At 46.9% G+C, this 18,439-nt stretch overlaps 2 protein-coding genes across 6 annotated transcripts in view; one reads left to right on the top strand and one right to left on the bottom strand.

Moving 5' to 3' along the window:
- LOC132382878 (integrin alpha-M-like) overlaps nt 1–18,040 on the bottom strand; it is a 78,416-nt gene extending 60,376 nt beyond the window's left edge. The window contains exon 1 of one of the 3 annotated variants that reach the window (XM_059953377.1): nt 17,838–18,040. The gene's annotated coding sequence lies outside the window, so the exon portion shown is untranslated. Of the gene's footprint in view, nt 1–16,402; nt 16,543–17,837 lie in introns of those variants that run through there. The other 2 variants (XM_059953375.1, XM_059953378.1) reach the window with 2 other exon arrangements.
- The window catches only part of LOC132382879 (integrin alpha-M-like), a 66,496-nt gene continuing 65,678 nt past the window's right edge, over nt 17,622–18,439 (top strand). For all 3 annotated transcript variants that reach the window (XM_059953383.1, XM_059953384.1, XM_059953382.1), the window contains exon 1: nt 17,622–17,859. The gene's annotated coding sequence lies outside the window, so the exon portion shown is untranslated. The remainder of the gene's footprint in view (nt 17,860–18,439) is intronic.

The following is an 18,439-nucleotide window of genomic DNA, read 5'->3' as shown; positions in this document are numbered from 1 at the left end:
TGCTGCGATGAGGTCAAACTCAAACTGGAGGAGAAACACCTCTCATTTTGTCTGTGTAGCCTCCAAATATCATGCCCATCGATCATCTCTAACTTCCGAAAATTTCAACACTCACCCGTTGTCTTTTCTCTATTTACCGTTCTGGTTAACCTCACCCATTCTCTTCACCTGCCCATCGCCTCCCTCTGGTTACCCTCTCCACCCCACGATGCAATGTAATCTGTCGGATTCCGTCTTCTTCAGCTCTTTCCCTCTTCCAGTTTCCCACATAATTCCTCTTTCTCTTCTAGCCACGCACCTTCCCCTCACCTAGTCTCACTTTACACCCGTCAGCTTATAATCCTTCAGTTGACACCACCTTCTTACTCTGGCTTCTACCGCTCCCTTCCCAGTCCGAATGAAGATTGCCACCGAGTATCTTCAACTGCTTATTCCTCTTAAATGTCCCCTAATGCATTTAATGTTTTGGAGAATTATGTTCCATTCTGGTCAACTGATGATAGGAAGGATATGAAAGCTTTAGAAAAGCTAAAGAAAAAAACTTACCAGGGTGCTGCCTAGATTAGGGCGCATGCCTTATATGGGAAGGTTGAGCGAACTAGGACTTTTCTCTTTGGAGCAAAGGAGAATGAGAGGGGAATTGGCAGAGTTGTACAAGATGGTAAGAGTCATAAATAGACAACACCGTTCTTTCACAGAGCGACAATGGTTAATTTTGGAAGTTGGAATAATTTTAACGTGGTTAGAGGAAAGCATCGTTGGAATATCAGAGGCAGATATTTTTACACAGAGAGTGGTGGGTATGCGGGAAGCACTGCCGGGGTGATGGTAAATGTTGATACATTGGGGTCATTAATACCCTTAGCATAGCGCATTGGTGATAGAAAAAATGAAGAACTATGTGGGAGAGGAGGGCTCCATTGATCGTGGAGTACGAGGGATAGTGTGATCGAGGGACAGTTGCAGCAGGAAGAGGAAGAGCGAAGAGCTCGAGAGATAATTGGTAGGGACAAATAAAAGGAGGGGTAACTGAAGAGAAGCGGCCAGTGGTGTGAATGGCTCAGGGTAGGAGTGGAGGTTTGAGGCTTTGGCTTGACAGGCTTTGGCGAGCAGAGGATGAGGACGAGCTTGCTCCAAGTAGGTAAGGCCGGGTAAGCTCCTTTAATTAATTTAGTTGACTTAGGAGTAGGTAATGGAGGCAGCAGTTAGGTCAGTCGAGTGTAGAATGTGAGAAGTCAGGGACAGCACAATTGTTCCTGATGACCACACCTGTAAAAAGTGCATCCAGCTGCAGCACCTGTCAAACCGAGTTAGGGAACTGGATCTGGAATTGGATGAACTTCAGATCATTTCAGAGGCAGAGGCAGAAATTGACAGCAGTTTCCAGGAGATAGTCACCCCTAAAACTCAGGGGAAAGTTAGCTGGGTGACTGTGAGGAGAGGAAAGAGGAATAGACAGGAAGAGCAGAGCACCCCTGTGGTCGTTCCCATTAACAATAAGTATACCGTTTTGGATACTGTTGTTGGGGACAACCTACCAGGGACAAGTTGTAGTGGTCGCGTCTCTGGCACCGAGACTGGACCCTCATCTCAGAAAGGAAGGAGGGAAAAGAGGAGAGCAGTAGTGATAGGGGATTCGATAGTTAGGGGGACAGATCTCTTCTGTGGAAGAGATCGAGAACCCCGGATGGTCTGTTGCCTCCCTGGTCCCAGGGTCGGATCGGGTTCTCAGTATTCTCAAGAGGAAGGGTGAGCAGTTAGATCTCCTGGTCCATGTAGGGGCCAATGACGTGGATCGGAAGAAAGAGAAGGTCTTGCAACGAGAGTTTAGGGAGTTAGGTGCAAAGTTGAAGGACAGTTCTACAGGGTTGCAATCTCAGGATTGCTCCCCGTGCCTCGTGCTAGTGAGGCTAGAAATAGGAAGATAATGCAGCTAAAATCGTGGCTAAGGAGATGGTACAGGAGGGAGGGCTTCATGTTTCTGGACAAACTGGGCTTTGTTCCAGGGAAGTTGGGACCTGTTTAACAGAACGGTTTGTAACTGAACTGGAAGGGGACTAACATCCTTGCGGGTAGGTTAGCTAGTGCTGCTCCGGGTGGGGGGGGGGGGTTAAAACTAGATTTGCAGGGGCCTGGGAACCAGAGTGTTAGAGTAGATGATGAGGTGGAGGAGGATAACTGCGAGGACTGCTTGTGCGGACAGAAATCAAAGGTTTGTGTGTGATAGAAATGTTCTCATGTGCCAAACTGAAGAGACTAGGGAAGAGGCGTCTGGCTCTCAAATAGAGAATATACGAGACAGTGTGTGAGGGAGGATAGGCAAGTGATAGAGAGGGACGCGCTCAGACCGAAGGTTTGAGATGTATCTATTTTAACGCAAGGAGTGTTGTGAACAAAGCAGATGTGCTTAGAGCGTGGATCAGTACTAGGAGATATGATGTGGTGGCCGTTACAGAGACTTGGATGGCTCAGGGACAGGAATGGTTACTTCAGATGCTGGGTTTTAGATGTTTCAGAAAGGACAGGGAGGGAGGCAAAAGAGGTGGGCGTTTGGTACTTGATCAGAGATAGTGTCACGGCTACAGAAAAGGTGAACGCCATGGAGGGATCGTCTACGGACTTTCTGTGGGTGAAGATGAGGAACAGGAAGGGGTCAATAACTTTACTGGGTGTTTTTTATAGGCCGCCCACTAGTAACAGGAGCAGATAGGGAAACAGATCCTGGAAAGGTGTAAGGATCATAGAGTTGTCGTGATGGGAGATTTTAATTTCCCAAATATGAATTGGCATCTCCCTAGAGCAAAGGGTTTAGATGGGGTGGAGTTTGTTAGGTATGTTCAGGAAGGTTTCTTGATACAATATGTAGATAAGTCTACAAGAGTACAAACTGTACTTGATTTGGTATTGGGAAATGAACCTGGTGTCAGATCTCTCAGTGGGAGAGCATTTTGGAGAAAGTGATCATAATTCTATAGCATTGGAAAGAGATAGGAACAGACAAGTTAGAAAAGCATTTAATTGGAATAAGGGGAGTTATGAGGCTATTAGGCAGGAAACTGGAATCTTAAATTAGAAACAGATGTTCTCAAGGAAAAGAACGGAAGAAATGTGGCAAATGTTCAGCGAATATTTGTGTGAAGTTCTGCATAGGTACGTTCCAATGAGACAGGGAAGTTATGGTAGGGTTCAGGAACCTTGGTGTACAAAGGCTGTAATAAATCTGGTCAAGAAGAAAAAAAAGCTTACAAAAGGTTCAGAGAGCTAGGTAATGTTAGAGATCTAGAAGATTATAAGGTTAACAGAAAGGATCTTAAGAAGGAAATTAGGAGAACCAGATGGGGCCATGAGAAGGCCTTGGCGGGCAGGATTAAGGAAAACCCTTAAACGTATGTGAAGAGCAGGAGGATAAGACGGGAAAGAACAGGACCTATCAAATGTGACAGTGGGAAAGTGTGTATAGAACCGGAGGAAATAGCAGAGGTACGTAATGAATACTTTACTTCAGTATTCACTATGGAAAAGGCTCTTGGTGATTGTAGTGATGACTTGCAGAAAATTGAAAAGCTTGAGCATGTAGATATTAAGAAAGAGGATGTGCTGGAGCTTTTGGAAAGTATTAAGTTGGATAACTCGCCAGGCCCGGATGAGAAATACCCCAGGCTACCGTGGGAGGCGAGGGAGGAGATTGATGAGCCTCTGGCGACGATCTTTGCATCACCAGTAGGGACGGGAGGGGTTCCAGAGGATTGGAGGGTTGCGAATGTTATTCCTTTATTCAAGAAAGGGATTAGTGATAGATCAGGAAATTTGAGACCAGTGAGTCTTATTCAGTGGTTGGTAGGTTGATGGAGAAAATCCAGAGAGGCAGGATTTATGAGCATTTGGAGACGTATAATATGCTTAAGAATAGTCAGCACGGCTTTGTCACGGGAAGGTCGTGCCTTATGAGCCTGATTGAATTTTCTTTGAGGATGTAACTAAACATATTGATGAAGGAAGATCAGTAGATGCAGTGTATATGGATTTCAGCAAGGCATTTGATAAGGTACCCCACACAAAGATTATTGAGAACGTAGGGAGGCATGGGATCCAAGGGGACATTGCTTTGTGGATCCAGAACTAGCTTGCCCACAGAAGACACAGAGTGGTTGTAAGCGGGTCATATTCTGCATGGAGGTCGGTCACCAGTGGAGTGACTCAGGGATCTGTTCTGGGGCCCTTAATCTTCGTGATTTTTATAAATGGCTTGGATGAGGAAGTGAAGGGGTGGGTTAGTAAGTTTGCTGATGTCACTAAGGTTAGAGGTGTTGTGGACAGTGTGAAGGACTGTCAGAGGTTACAGCAGGACAGAAGAGGCAGATGGAGTTCAACCCAGGTAAGTGTGAAGTGGCTCATTATGGTAGGTCAAATATATTGGCAGAATATAGTATTAATGGTAAGACTCTTGGCAGTGTGGAGGATCAGAGGGATCTTGGGGTCCGAGTTCATTGGACGCTCAAAGCAGCTGCGCAGGTTGACTCTGTGGTTAAGAAAGCGTTTTGGTCTGTTTTGGTCGCCTCACTACAGGAAGGATGTGGAAGCCATAGAAAGGGTGCAGAGGAGATTTACAAGGATGTTGCCTGGATTGGGGAGCATGTCTTATGAGAATAGGTTGAGTGAACTCGGCCTTTTCTCCCTGGAGCGACGGAGGATGAGAGGTGACCTGATAGACATATATAAAATGTTGAGAGGCCGTGATCGTGTGGATAGTCAGGAGTTTTTTCCCTAAAGCAGAAATAGTTGCCACAAGAGGACACAGGTTTAAGGTGCTGGGGAGTAGGTACAGAGGAGATGTCAGGGGTAAGTTTTTTACTCAGAGAGTGGTGAGTGCTTGGAATGGGCTGTCGGCGACGGTGGTGGAAGCGGATACGATAGAGTCTTATAAGAGACTTTTGAATACGTACATGGAGCTTAGTAAAATAAAGGGCTATAGGTAAGCCTAGTAATTTCTAGGGTAGGGACATGTTCGGCACAACCTTGTGGGCCGAAGGGCCTGTATTGTGCGGTACTCCCCATTGCTCTGCATTCACTTTTATTACCGCAGACTCCAGCCGTATGACTATGTCAATGTAAAATTCCTTTGTAATTTCCCAGGAAATGCTTGCAAGACACTAAATATCAAGGCAGTGTATGGTAACTGCAAGCTGAACTGCAAATCTGAACTTGCAAGCTTGCAAGCCTTTGCAGCTAGCTGCGGTGGAGTTTCACTTCCTTGTTGACGCCTCCGGCGACCTTGCTCATCCGCCGCAAGAACATTTCGCAAAGATTGTTGTTAGTTTTTGTCCATAAGTCTGCTGCTGTTAAAGCTGCCGAAGGCCCCTCCCTTGCTCCATTAGGACCCTGTCGAGTTCGGGGTGAGGGGTAGTGGTGGGACATGTCGAACAGGATGGGAAGGTGCAAGAATCTTTTACTCTCGACGCCGGTTGAACCTAACCGCGGGTATTCTGCCTCAGTCTGCCCGAAGGGGCGAGTAACTTGCAGGGGACCTCAGACCCCTGTCCGAAGGGATCAGCCCCCTTAATTTATGGCTGAGCCTCGGCCCCAAGCGCCATGGAGGGACATTGTGTGTCTTGGGCAGTGAGATATCCTGGCCAGCCCTACTTGGACTTGCCGCCGAGGACGTTCACGCATCCGTTGGTGCCGAGGAGGCTTCACTCTGTGTATCACACCGAGAGTATGAGATGACAGAAAATGAGGGAACTTCACTCTATGTCTGACCCCAGTAGTGTGTGTTGGAATGGCGGGGAGGGCGCTTCACTCTGTGTCTGACCCCGGGAGTGTGTGATGGGATGGTGTGGTGGGAGCTTCACTCTGTGACTGACCCTGGGAGTGTGTGATGGGATGGTGGGGAGGGAGCTTCACTCTGTGTCTGACCCCGGGAGTGTGTGATGGGACGGTGTGGAGGGAGATTCACTCTGTGTCTGACTCAGAGGTCTGCAATAGGACGGCATGGAGGAAGTGAAGAGCTAATTCAGTTCGAAGTCGAAAATAAAACTTCCTGATACCGTTCACAGTGTATCCTCCCTTTTGCAAAACTCACGGTTCCCTATCTAACACTTCTCCCCACCCAAAACCTACGATCTATAAACAGGAGTGGCCGTCGGCCCGTTGAGCCTGCTTTGCCATTTAATAAGATTATGACTGATCTGACCATGGACTCAGATCCTCCCACCTTCCTTTTCTCCATAATCCTTAATTTCCCGCACCTTCACCATGGACCCTGTCTCAATACCCTTCCCTCCTTACTCCTCACCTGATGCGCTCTCTCCGTTCTGCCTCTCTCACATTGTTTCCTCTCTGCTGATTGATCCTGCTGCGTTGGTCATCTCACCACCCCATCCTGCGGCATGATGCTCACTACTCCTCTTCAGTGCTCCCTCCTCACTCCCCTCCAAGCTCCCTCCCTCCTTCTTACACCCCAACACCGTCTCTCTCCGAGGCTCTACGTAGACATCCTCCCTCTGCCCGAATGTAGTGCCATATCTGTCATGTTTCAACCGTCAGATTCGCCGATTGAAATCTATTTTGTAATCTTCTTCTTTAGAGAGAGAGAGAGAAACACACACACGCACAAGCTCTGAACTGAGGGTGCAGCAAAACCAAAAATCCCCACCTCATCGGATCATGGAGCACTTCCATTTTCAGTATGTTTCCTCTCCCTATCCCTTCCGTCCAAAGCCTAGCACCCGCACTGCTGAGGATTAAACTGCATCTGCCATCTCTCTGCCCACTTTCGTGACGGGTAATGTCCCATCCTCTCACCTCTGTAAGTTGACAAATGTTACACAAGGATCTGGATCAACTGAAACAATGGTCTGTGTAGGAGGGAAGGTTTAGACTATGGAGTCGGTTTCTTTGGTCAGCAGGAGATTAGGAGCTGAAAGGCTCAAAATTTATCTTCTACTTGGGATCTCTGCTGTGGAATAGAGATATCATGGCCTGCAAGTTCTCCGATGGTAATGACACAGGTCAATAGGCTGTAGAAAAGCACTTCATCAGAGAGGACTCTGAGGATAGGAGTTTGGAGGTTATGTTGTAGATGTTTCGGAAGCTGCAGAGATCTCATTTAGGGAAATGTGTGCGGCTCCAGTTGTCCTGCTACACAAAAGATGCGTTTCGACAGGAGGGGGCACAGAAAAGGTTCACCAGAAAGTTGCCCGATCTGGAGAGCTGACCAGAGTAGCTTGTAGCTCTTGAACTCAATTTCCCGACTAACGTACGCCAGCACACCGTGCAGCATCTAATGCGCCCTACCAACTTGACCCCCCCCCCCCCCCAGATTCTCTTTAAAACTTCCCTTAAGTTTGTGATCTTTAGGATTGGACTCCACAAGCATGCAGGATGTAGACCGTGATGGCCCACATTATCTAGGCTCCTCGTGGTTTTATAAACCTCTGTCATGTCTCCCGACAGTGGGAAAAGGGAAAAACAGTCCCAGCCTTTTCAGTCCCACCTGATAGCTCAGGCCCTCCAGTCTCAGTAAGATCTCCATTATTATTTTCTTAACCCTCTTCAATTAATCACACATTTGTTGCAATGGGTATGGCAAGAACCGCACACAATACTCCAAGTGCGGCCGCATAAGCTATTGAACAACGCGACATAACGTTCCAATTCCTGGTACTTAGTGTCCTCTACGACGAAAACCCTTCATCACGCTCTAGACCTGTGTGACTCCTGACAGGGAATCATATCCTGGCAGCCTTGGACGTTTCACTTCCTACCTAGATCAGCACAACACAATACAATGTCGTGCCAGTCTATTAACCTACACTAAGATCAATTTAACTCTTTCCCGCACGTTGCCCTCAGCCTATTTGAATAAACACACGACGTTTCGGGCCAAAACCCATCGCTAAGCCTAGAAAAGAAGGAGACAGAGGCAGTTCGGTTTCCCGATCCCATTTTGATATTTCTGCCTATGGCCGCCTCTACTGCTACGATGAGGCCAAACTCAAATTGGAGGAGCAACACCTCATATTCTGTCTGTGTAGCCTCCTAATGGCATGCCCATCGATTTCTCTAACTTCCGAGTATTTCAACACCCAACCATTGTCTTTTCTCTCTATCACTGTTCTGGTTAGCCTCACCCATTCTCTTCACCTGTGCCATCGCCTCCCTCTGAATATCCTCTTCTATGGTCAAATGGAATCTCCTAGTCTCACTTTACACCTGTCAGTTTATAATCCTCTGGTTGGCAGCACCTTCTTACTCTGGCTTCTGCCGCTTCCTTCCCAATCTTAATGAATATTATCAGCCAGTATCTCAACTGCTTAGTTTTCTTAGATGTCCCCTCATGCATTTAATGTTTTGGAGAATTATGTTTCCTGCTGGTCATCTCATAATAGGAAGGATATGAAAGCTTTAAAAAAAGCTAAAGGGGAAGTTTACCAAGATGCTGCCTAGATTAGGGCATAAGCCTTATATGGGATGGTTGAGCGAGTTGGGGCTTTTCTCTTTGGAGCGAAGGAGAATGAGAGGCGAATTCACAGAGTTGTATAAAATGATAAGAGTCAGAAATCGAGTGCAGACACAACGCCATTTTCACTGAGTGACAACCTCATACGAACTGGAATAATATTAAGGTGATTAGGCTAAAGATCAGAGAGAATATCAGAGGTAGATTTTTTTTTTACACAGAGAGTGGAGTGTGTGTGGGACGCACTGCCGAGGTTATATTAAAGGCTGAGACATTGGAGTCAATAATGGCACTATTAGATTGGTACATGGATGACTGAAAAAAGAGCTATGTGGGAGAAAATGGTTACGTTGTTCGTGGAGTACGAGAAAAGTTCGGCTGAATGGAAAGTGTGGGGAGAATGGTTTGTCTTGTGAATGATAGATTTATCATTATCTTTCTCACTGTAGATGACAACCGTTCAACTATATCGATGCACATTTCTTTGCTTGCAAAAAAGTGCATCTTAAGGCAGCATATGGTAACATAGGCGCACACTAATGATAAATCTATTTTGAACTTGCAATCTTGCGAGCACTTCCAGCAAGCTCCGATGAAGTTTCCCTTCCTTGTTTACGCCCATGGTGCACTTTGCTCAACCACCTCGGGAGCATTTCGCATACTTTTTTTTTGTCAATAACCCTGCTGCACTTAAAGCTGCCGAAGGCTCCTCCCCGACGAAGGTCCTGACCCGGGAATGTTTCATGGGAAGATGTGAAGGGAGCTTCACTCCGTTTCTGTCCTCGGTATGTGTGTTAGGACGGTGTGGAAGGTGATTCACTCTGTGTCTGACCTCAGGATGCCTGATAAACGGTATGGAAGGAGCTTCAACTCAGTGTCTCACCCTGGAAATGTGTGGTGGGACGATGTGCAGGGAGCTTCACTTTGTGTCTAAGCTTGAGATGTGTGATAGAATGGTGTGGAGGGAGCTTCACTCCGATTCTGATCCGGAAGTTTGTAATAGGACTGCATAAAGTGCTAATTCATCTTGAAACCAAAATAAAACTTTGCGTTACCGTCTGCAACGAGTCCTCCCTTTCCCATAACCCATGTTTCCCCATCAGCAATAACACGAATTAGAAGGAGGCCATCCAGCCTGTCGATCTGCTTTGCCATTTCATAAGATTATGACTGATCTGGCCCTAGACTCAGCTCCACCTACCTTCCTTTCCTCCATAACCCCTAACCCTTAACTTCCCGCAACCTCCCCGACGACCAATTCTCAATATCCTTCTCGAGGCACTTCCCTCCTTACTCCCCCCTGCAGCTGTCTCTTTACTGCCCCTCCCACAATGTTTCCTCTCTCCTGACTGCTCCTCCTGAGGTGCTCACTTTACCACTCTTCCCACGGCGTGGTAGAGTTAACCTACTCGAAGATCAATCTAAATCTGCCTCCCCCACACTCAAAGCCCTCCATTTTTCTTTCATCCATGTAGCTACGTAAGTGTCCCCTTAAGGTGACATCGCCATTAAACGCTCCTCCAATCACCTTAAACAGATGTCCTCTGCTATTGGCCTTTACCGCCGTAGAAAAGGCGCTGGCTGTCCAATCGATCTATTCCTTTCTCAATCTTATCAAGTCATCCTCTCATGCTCCTGCGCTCTAATGAGAAATGCTCTTTCTCGCTCAACCTTTCCTCATAAGACATGCTGTCTAATCAAGCTGCTTTCTGGTAAATCTCCTCCGCACCCTCTCTAAAGCTTCCGCATTCCTTTCTATAATGAGGCAAACAGAAATGAGCTCAACTCCGCCATAGCTGACCTACCAGCACAAGAAAATCTGTTGAAGTTGGAAATCCAAGGTAACAGAAACAAAATGCTGGAGGAACCCTGCAGGCCAGGCAGCATCTGTGGAAAAGATTAAATGATCGACGTTTCGTGGCCGAGAACTTTAGACTTGTTGCGAAAGGAGGACGGTTGGATATGGGTATAGCAACCCCATCCGATAAAAACACAGCGGTACAGGAACGCCAGCAGAAGCTCCAAAGACCTCATCATTGGGAGAAGAAGGACCTTCACCACAAAGATATATGAAGTCTTGTACTGAAAGCGGAAGCCCCAGAGCCAATCAACTTTCTATTGGACCAGGACAGTGGACTCTGGCGAGCTGCTGTCGGCGGCCTATGCCCCAGTAGGTGATGGATTGAAGAAGAAGAAGAAGAAGAAGGAGAAGAAGAAGAAGAAGAAGAAGAAGAAGAAGAAGAAGAAGAAGAAGAAGAAGAAGAAGAAGAAGAGAAGAAGAAGAAGAAGAAGAAGAAGAAGAAGAAGGAGAAGAAGAAGAAGGAGAAGAAGAAGGAGAAGAAAGAAGAGGAAGAAGTAAGAAGAAGAAGAAGAAGAAGAAGAAGAAGAAGAAGAAGAAGAAGAAGAAGAAGAAGAAGAAGAAGAAGAAGAAGAAGATGAAGAGGAAACAGAAGAAGAAGAAGAAGAAGAAGAAGAAGAAGAAGAAGAAGAAGAAGAAGAAGAAGAAGAAGAAGAAGAAGAAGAAGAAGAAGAAGAAGAAGAAGGAGGAGAAGGAGAAGATGAAGAGGAAACAGAAGAAAGAAGAAGAAGAAGAAGAAGAAGAAGAAGAAGAAGAAGGAGAAGAAGAAGAAGAAGAAGAAGAAGAAGAAGAAGAAGAAGAAGAAGAAGAAGAAGAAGAAGAAGAAGAAGAAGAAGAAGAAGAAGAAGAAGGAGAAGAAGAAGAAGAAGGAGAAGAAGAAGAAGAAGAAGAAGAAGAAGAAGAGAAGAAGAAGAAGAAGAAGAAGAAGAAGAAGAAGAAGAAGAAGAAGAAGAAGAAGAAGAAGAAGAAGAAGAAGAAGAAGAAAGAAGAAGAAGAAGAAGAAGAAGTGAACACAATAGAGCTGCAGTATTACCTCATGGCTCTTGAAGTCAGATTCCGACAAATGACGGATAACACGTGATACGCCTTCTTACTTGCTCAGCAACTTTGAGGAGTTAGTGGACGTGGACCCCAAGATGCCTCTGTCTCTCCACATTGCAAAAGATCCTGGCATTATCCTTGTATTCTCTCTTCAAGTTCGACCTTCCAAAATGAAGCACTTCACGTTTTTTCCGGACTGAAATTCATCTGCCACTTCTCAACTCAGCTCTGTATCCTGTCATGTTATAACTTATGTAACCTTCTACACTCTCCACGCCTCCGTCAACATTTGTCTCATCCTCAGACTTTCTAATCCGCTCTTCTTCCTCCTCATCGAAGTCATTTGTAAAAATCCAAAGAGCAGAACGAATCCTGTTGGAACACAACTGTTCACAGACCTCCGCGCAGAATACACTCCATCTACTACCACTCACTGCCTTCAAACAAACCAGTTCTGATTCCACATAGCCACGTTTCTATGGATCTCACCACTGCCAACTTTCTGGATGAGCCTTCCATGGAGAACATTGTCACGCAACTTACAAAAATCGATGTACTTCTTTCCCGTAATAGGGAAATCAGACTGAACGCAATACCCCAAGAATGACCTAACTAGTGTGTTATAGAGCTGCAAAATCACCTCGCGACACTTGAACTCATTCCCTCAAGAATGAAGGCCAACACACCGTACGGCTTCTGAGCACCCGAACTTCGAGCGATATACGGATGTGGACCCCAGGATGCCTCCACATTGCTAAGAATCCTGGCATTAACTCTGTACTCCGCCTTTAAGCTTGACCTTCCAAGGTGTATCACATCATACTTACCCAGACTGAACACCACCTGCCGCTTCTCAGCCCAGCTCTACACCCTATCAATGTCCCGCTGTAACCTACTGCAACCTTCTACACAATTCACGACGCGGTCCTCTGCAGGAATTCCAAGCATCTTCTGGTCTCTGCATGGTGGAATTCCACCCACCCCTCCACCCACCGCCAATATCTCCGACACAGTTTCTGGACCCGCAGGCCTAGGGGAACGTCCTCCCTGCTCCCTCATGACAACACTCTGTGACCTCTGTCTGCCAGCCAGTTATATGCACTTGTGATTACAAAATAACGATGATTCAGAGTACAGAAATTAGATAGATAGTCTCGTCAGATAAAAGCAGCTGGGTTATTGGCACCCGGGGGCGGTGCACATGCTCCTGTGCACGTAACTGGGGCTGAGGTTGGGAGGAAGGTTGAAAGATGAAGGTTTCTAGCATTAAAACACCAATAACATAGCCAGCATAATCAAAGACCCCATTTACCCCAGAAATTCCCCTCCCATAGGGCTGAAGATGCAGAACTCTGAAGGCACATACCGCAAGGTTCTGGGAAAGTTTCTACCCCGCTGTTTTAAAGCTATTTAACGCTTCCCTAGAATGATACGTCGGACTACGTTTACATGGCCCAACTTAGTGTCTGTTAGCACTGCAATTTCTCTGTAATTGTAACATTTCCCTTTACTTTCTGATGTTTCACCTAGATAAAAGAATGGTCTATCTGAATTCACAGGGTAATAATTTGATTTGCATTAACAACGTGCAAGGCAAGCTTTTCGCTGTAACTCGGTAAATAGAACAAAGAGCAGTACAGTATAGTATGGGCTCTTCGGCCCATGATGTGCCCACCTTTTAACCTACTCTTAGATCAATCTCCTACAAGAGGACCACAGCCTAAGGTTTGGAGGCTTACGTGCCCTCAATACCGGGAGAGCTACTTTGGCTGGGGTTATGCTCTTGTCCTTGGTCTCTTGGTAGGGTCACCCATGCCAAACAGGTCAAAGGTTGGAGGTCTCAGTAAGAGGGGTCCACCTGTTCTCCAGGTTGAGGGATTCAACTCAGGGTTAACAACCGTGACTGGTCAAAAATTGCTACGGAAATAGTAATGAAGAATCCTTCTATTGTTGTGGGCGTCAGAAAGGTGGGGGGGGGGTGGACCTTCATTGCTGCTCTAAACCCCAACGGCGTTACGGGCAATAATATATCAATCTAACTCTTCCCTCCCATATTGCCCACCCATTCTTTTCATCTGTAAGGCTCTCTTATCTAAATTGTTTCTAATTTATCTATCTCTAACACTCCTCCCCTTGGAAATGTGCTCCCTGCACCAGCATTTTTTTTTATCTAAGAGAAATCCTCCCTCCGCCATTACTCCACCACCCACCCCACCCTATATACTCACATTTCCTCTGTTAATGGACAATTCCGCCTTGGGGAAATGTCTCTGGCTGCCCGCTCTATCTATGCTTCTTATCATCTTGCACACCTCTATCAAGTCACCCCTCGTTCTCCTTCGCTCCAAAGAGAATAGTGCTCGCTCTCTGAACCTTTCCTTATGAAACACGATCTTTAATCCAGGCAGCATCTTGGCAAATCTCCTCTGTATACGCGACAGCAATAAAGTTAGATTTCCCTGTACATGACTTCCCTCAGAACGCACTAGAGACACTCCGGAACAAAGCTCTGAAACTTTCGAGCAACTCTGGGATCTCCACAAGAAACGCACTGCGGTAAACAAGCTAAAACCAGCGTTGACACGTGCAGTTTGAAAATGGGGACTCTGTCAGCGGAGTTGAGGCAGAGGGTTCAATAAGATGCGGGCAACACCAGAGTAATCGATCCGGTGGGTGGAAAAGAGCCAGACAGCCATGGGTGTGGATCGAGGTGTGTGTGGGGCAGTCATTGCTGGTCTGACCTCCCACCTACAGTAAAGATATGGAGAAGAATGTCGAGAAGATTTACAAAGATGTGACAGGGACTTCAGGGTCTGAGTTAAAGTGAAAGGTTGAATAGATTTGGACTTTATTCCTTGGAAAGTAGGAGAATGAAAGGATATCTCCATAGAGGTGTCTACAGTTAAGAGTAATATAGATAGATTCAATGCTTACTGGCTTTTTCCCCCAAATGGTGAATGAGACTAGAACAAGACCTCATAGATAGTGAAATATTTAGTGATAGTGATAGTTGAAATATTTAAGGGGAACCTCTTTATTTAGTGAGGGGATACCTCTTCACTATCAGAGTGGCGCGAGTGTGATATTTAAGAGAGGTTTGGACAGGTACATGATTGAGAGGGTTAGGATATGCTTCGGCTGCCACTAGATGGTACTAGGCAGAGATTTGTGGTGGCTCAGATCAAATGGGCAGAAAAGGCCTGTTTTTTGTCCAGTAGTACTCAATGATTTTAGGAACAACGGCCAGCATGGAATTGGTCCTGCCATTTGCTCTGATCTTGGAATACGCAGCAATATGAAGTCCAAGTCAATGCCGTATTCATCTGTTTCATCTGTTCAGCTGAAAAGACAGTTTCATCTGTCTCTTCCGCCTGCGATTGATCTTTCACTGTCAGTTAAAGACCATAATATCCTCTTAAATATCTCTATCATACCAGCTTCCACTACCATCCTGACAGCACATTCGACGCACCCGCCATTCTCTGTGAAAAACAATCCCCGCACATCTCTGAACTTGCGCTCTGTCCCCATGTGCACGCCGTTTGGTTTCGACATCTCCATCCTAAGGAAAATGATACCATCTACTCTAGCTCTGTCTCTCATAATCTTATAAACCTCCATCAGGTCTCCGCTCACCTTTGCCGCCCCAGAGGAAACAACCCAAGTTTGCCCAACCTCTCTTTACAGCGCATGTCCCTCTAATCCCGGTTAGCACTCAGTAATTTTAGTGCTGCCTGACCAAAGTGTTGTGCAACTGAAACGTGACTCCCTAACTCTCTTACTCAACATCCTGACTGATAAAGAAAAGCCTTCTATGCGCCTTTACCACCTTGTCAAACTGTGCGACCACCTTCAGGGAGCTGCGGCCATGGATTCCAAAATCTGTACGCCAAAAGTGTTAAGGGTTATGTCGTAACTGCGGCCTGTCTCTTTACTTTTGACCTCGCAAAATGCAACACCTCACACTTGGCCGAATTAAACTTTATCTGCCATTTTCCGCCTGTATCGGCAACTAATCTGTACCCGCTGCGTCCTTTGGCAAGCTCTTCCGCAATCCACAACATCGATAACCTTTGTATCCTATGGCGAATTTATTTCAACACCTAAAAGCTCTGCAGCTCATGCTCTTCGTATTACTCACTTGCTTTTCTGCAGTTGCCCAGTTTATTTTCATATACACGTGGGAAGGAGGAGACCATGAAATGTTGGAGCAAAAATAGGCTGTGCGGCTCACCGAATTTGCTACGTCATTCAATCATGGCTGATTTATCTTTTTCCCAAACCCATTCTCATGCCTGTCCTCCATGACATTTTGACGCCCTTAGTAATCAAACCAATCAACCTTCACTTTAAAAATTCCCTATGACTTGACCTCCACAGACGGCTGTGGCAGTAGATCCCACAGATTCTCTGCTCTCTAGCTTAAAAAAAATCCTCCTCATCTCTGTTCAAAAGGGACGTCCTTCTAGTCTCAGATTCTCCCCGCCCCCCAGTATCAGAAACATCTTCTCCACATCGACACTATTTAGGCTTTCACTATTTGATCGGTGCCAATGAGATATACGTCACCCCGACCCACTCATTTTCTAAACTCCAGCGAGTACAGGGCCACAATCAACAACAGCTAGTAATGTTAACCCTTTCCAGGCTCATTCTTGTAAGCTTCCTCTGGACCCTCTCCAATGCCAGCGCATCAATTTTTATTTGTGGGGCTCAAGTCTGCTTACAATTTTCTGTATGTGCTCTAACCAATGCTTTATAAAGTCTTAGGAATACATCCTTATTTAGAAATTCTTGTTCTCTTGTAGCTACTCACACCGGATGAGAAATAAAGACTCAAACTTAGCGCTGTTGAACAACCAATATCATCAGTCAGATCCACCCTGTCTGCTCCCTCAACACGCCCGACCCCTTGCTACCTGGACGACACGCTATCCCGGATAGCTGGTTTCCACATTCCCCTACCCACACCCGCCCCCACCACCCACAGCCAACCTCCGCCCCCTTCCAAGTCCCAACCAGGGAACAGACACCAGGCCTCTCACCCGTGCTCACTTTCGCTGCCGGAGCCGGGAGTAGGGAGAGTAGGATCGCAATCTCGTCCGATGGTCAGGAGGTGAGACTGGAGTCCTCAGAAGGGTGGTGTAGTAATTGGCCAGCAAATGAGGGAACATCTGCCTCAGCGGATATCTCAGTCTCGATTTCAGTTTCCCAAACAACATCCGGTCGCAGAGATGCAGGGATGTGAGAGGGGGAGGTGGTTGTTGGTGAGAAGGTCAGAGTTTTCACAGCCTCTCTCCCTTTTACGAGTTTAGCGACAGAGTGTCATAAATACTCCCTACACTGCAAACCACAGGCAGAACGTGCAAATAAGTGTTAACAAGGGGACAGGAAGAGAGAAATTCAGGGGAAGGGGAGAGAGGGAGAAGAGGAGAGAGGAGAGCGGAGGAAGAGAGTGTGATGGAGAGAGTGGAGGAAGAGGGAGGGAGGAGAGAGAGGAGGGGAGGGAAGGAAGGAAAGGGAAAGGGACGAAGAACAGAAGTAAGCCAGGAAGGGAGGCCAGGGAGAGGGGTGAGGTGGAAAGAGAGGGATAAATAGAGGGAGGAAAGGGAGGGAAATACGGAGAGTGAGAAAGAAGGAAGAGAAGCAGAGAGTCAGAAAAAGAGCACAGCCGAAGACAGTTACTCAGTCCCTGAACCCTAGCCCACTCCGGAATCAACCTCAGGCAGGAGTATGTATAGAGGATGTGTCTGCTCCATGTAGTGTGGACAAACACGACAAGGATGGCGCTCCCTCGTCACCACCACCTCTCACTTCATCCTCCCTACCTTCCTAGGGCAGTCCCACCTCGCTACCCACCCTCCTTGCCACCTCTCCCCATCTTTACCTCTTTATTTATTTCCTCCCCCTCTCCATTTCCATCTATCTCCGCATAAATTTCTTCTCCCTTTTCCCCAAAGTCCTCTCTCCCTATCCAAACAATTTTCTTTCCCATTCCCCCTCCTCTGACCCTCTCTCCATCCACTGCTTATCTCCTTCCCCTCCCCTCCCCACGTATTCCTCTCTCTTTAGTTCCCCGTCCCCTCTGACTCTCTCCCTCCGCTGCATTTTCTTTGCCCCTCCTATCTTTCTCCTCCTCTCCTCTTCCTCGGTTCCCCTCTTTTGCCCCTCCTCTACACCATACTCTCCTTCCCCTCCGCCCCTTTCTCTCACTCCTTCCTTCTCTTTCGCTGCGTCTCCTTCTCCCTTCTCTCCCCTTCTTTCCCTCTCGCCTTCCCCTCCACCCCTGCCCCCCCGTCAATCACTCTTCCCTCCTCTCTCTACGGCTCACATCCCTTCCCCTCCTCTCTGTTTAAAGCATATTATCTTTCTCTACCCCCATTCCCCCAGCCTCTCCCCAGTCATTACCATACGCCCAGCTCCGTTTCTCACCACCCCCAGAGTGGAGCGGACCACAGCCCGGTGAACACGTGCACTTACCTCAGAAACTGCAGTGGAACGGGTGAGTAATGTGTGGCAAAGAGAGGGAGACAGACGTCCGACGAAGCCCCTCCTGGCTTCCAGCGACGGTTCCCGGGACCAACAAGCTGAGAACTAAGGGACAGCTGAAACGGGCAGGGAGAGTTTGTGTTGGAGGAGCAATGGCTGCTCTTCGGCTGTGTGGATGAATCGTGCTCGCTCCGGTTTCCTAAAACGTCCTGGAGAGGGCGTGCCTCATCTCACACAAAACAGAACAACAACCTAGTAATTTAGTTATTCCACCTCCGTAAATTATACCGCGATTTGCTCTTCTGTATTCTACAGAGGAGATGTACCGGGATGATGTATGGACTGGAGACCAATTTTTACGAGGAAAGATTGAGCAAACTAGGGCTTTTCACTTTAGTGCGAAGGACAATGAGAGGTGACATGACAGAGGTGTGTAAGTAGAGTAAATAGGGAGGACAGTTAGAGACTTTTATGAGAACAGAAATGCAAGTCTTAATTTTACGATGAATGTATAGGTTCCTGAATCTTCAGGCTGCTGTGCCTCGTCCCTGACGGTAGTAATGTGCAGAGGGCTAGACTCGGATTTGAAGGGT

Source organism: Hypanus sabinus, chromosome 29, assembly GCF_030144855.1.
Source record: "Hypanus sabinus isolate sHypSab1 chromosome 29, sHypSab1.hap1, whole genome shotgun sequence".
Lineage (NCBI taxonomy): Eukaryota > Metazoa > Chordata > Chondrichthyes > Myliobatiformes > Dasyatidae > Hypanus > Hypanus sabinus.
The sequence above is the reverse complement of the archived record's forward strand: the minus strand, read 5'-3'. Positions and strand labels throughout refer to the sequence as shown.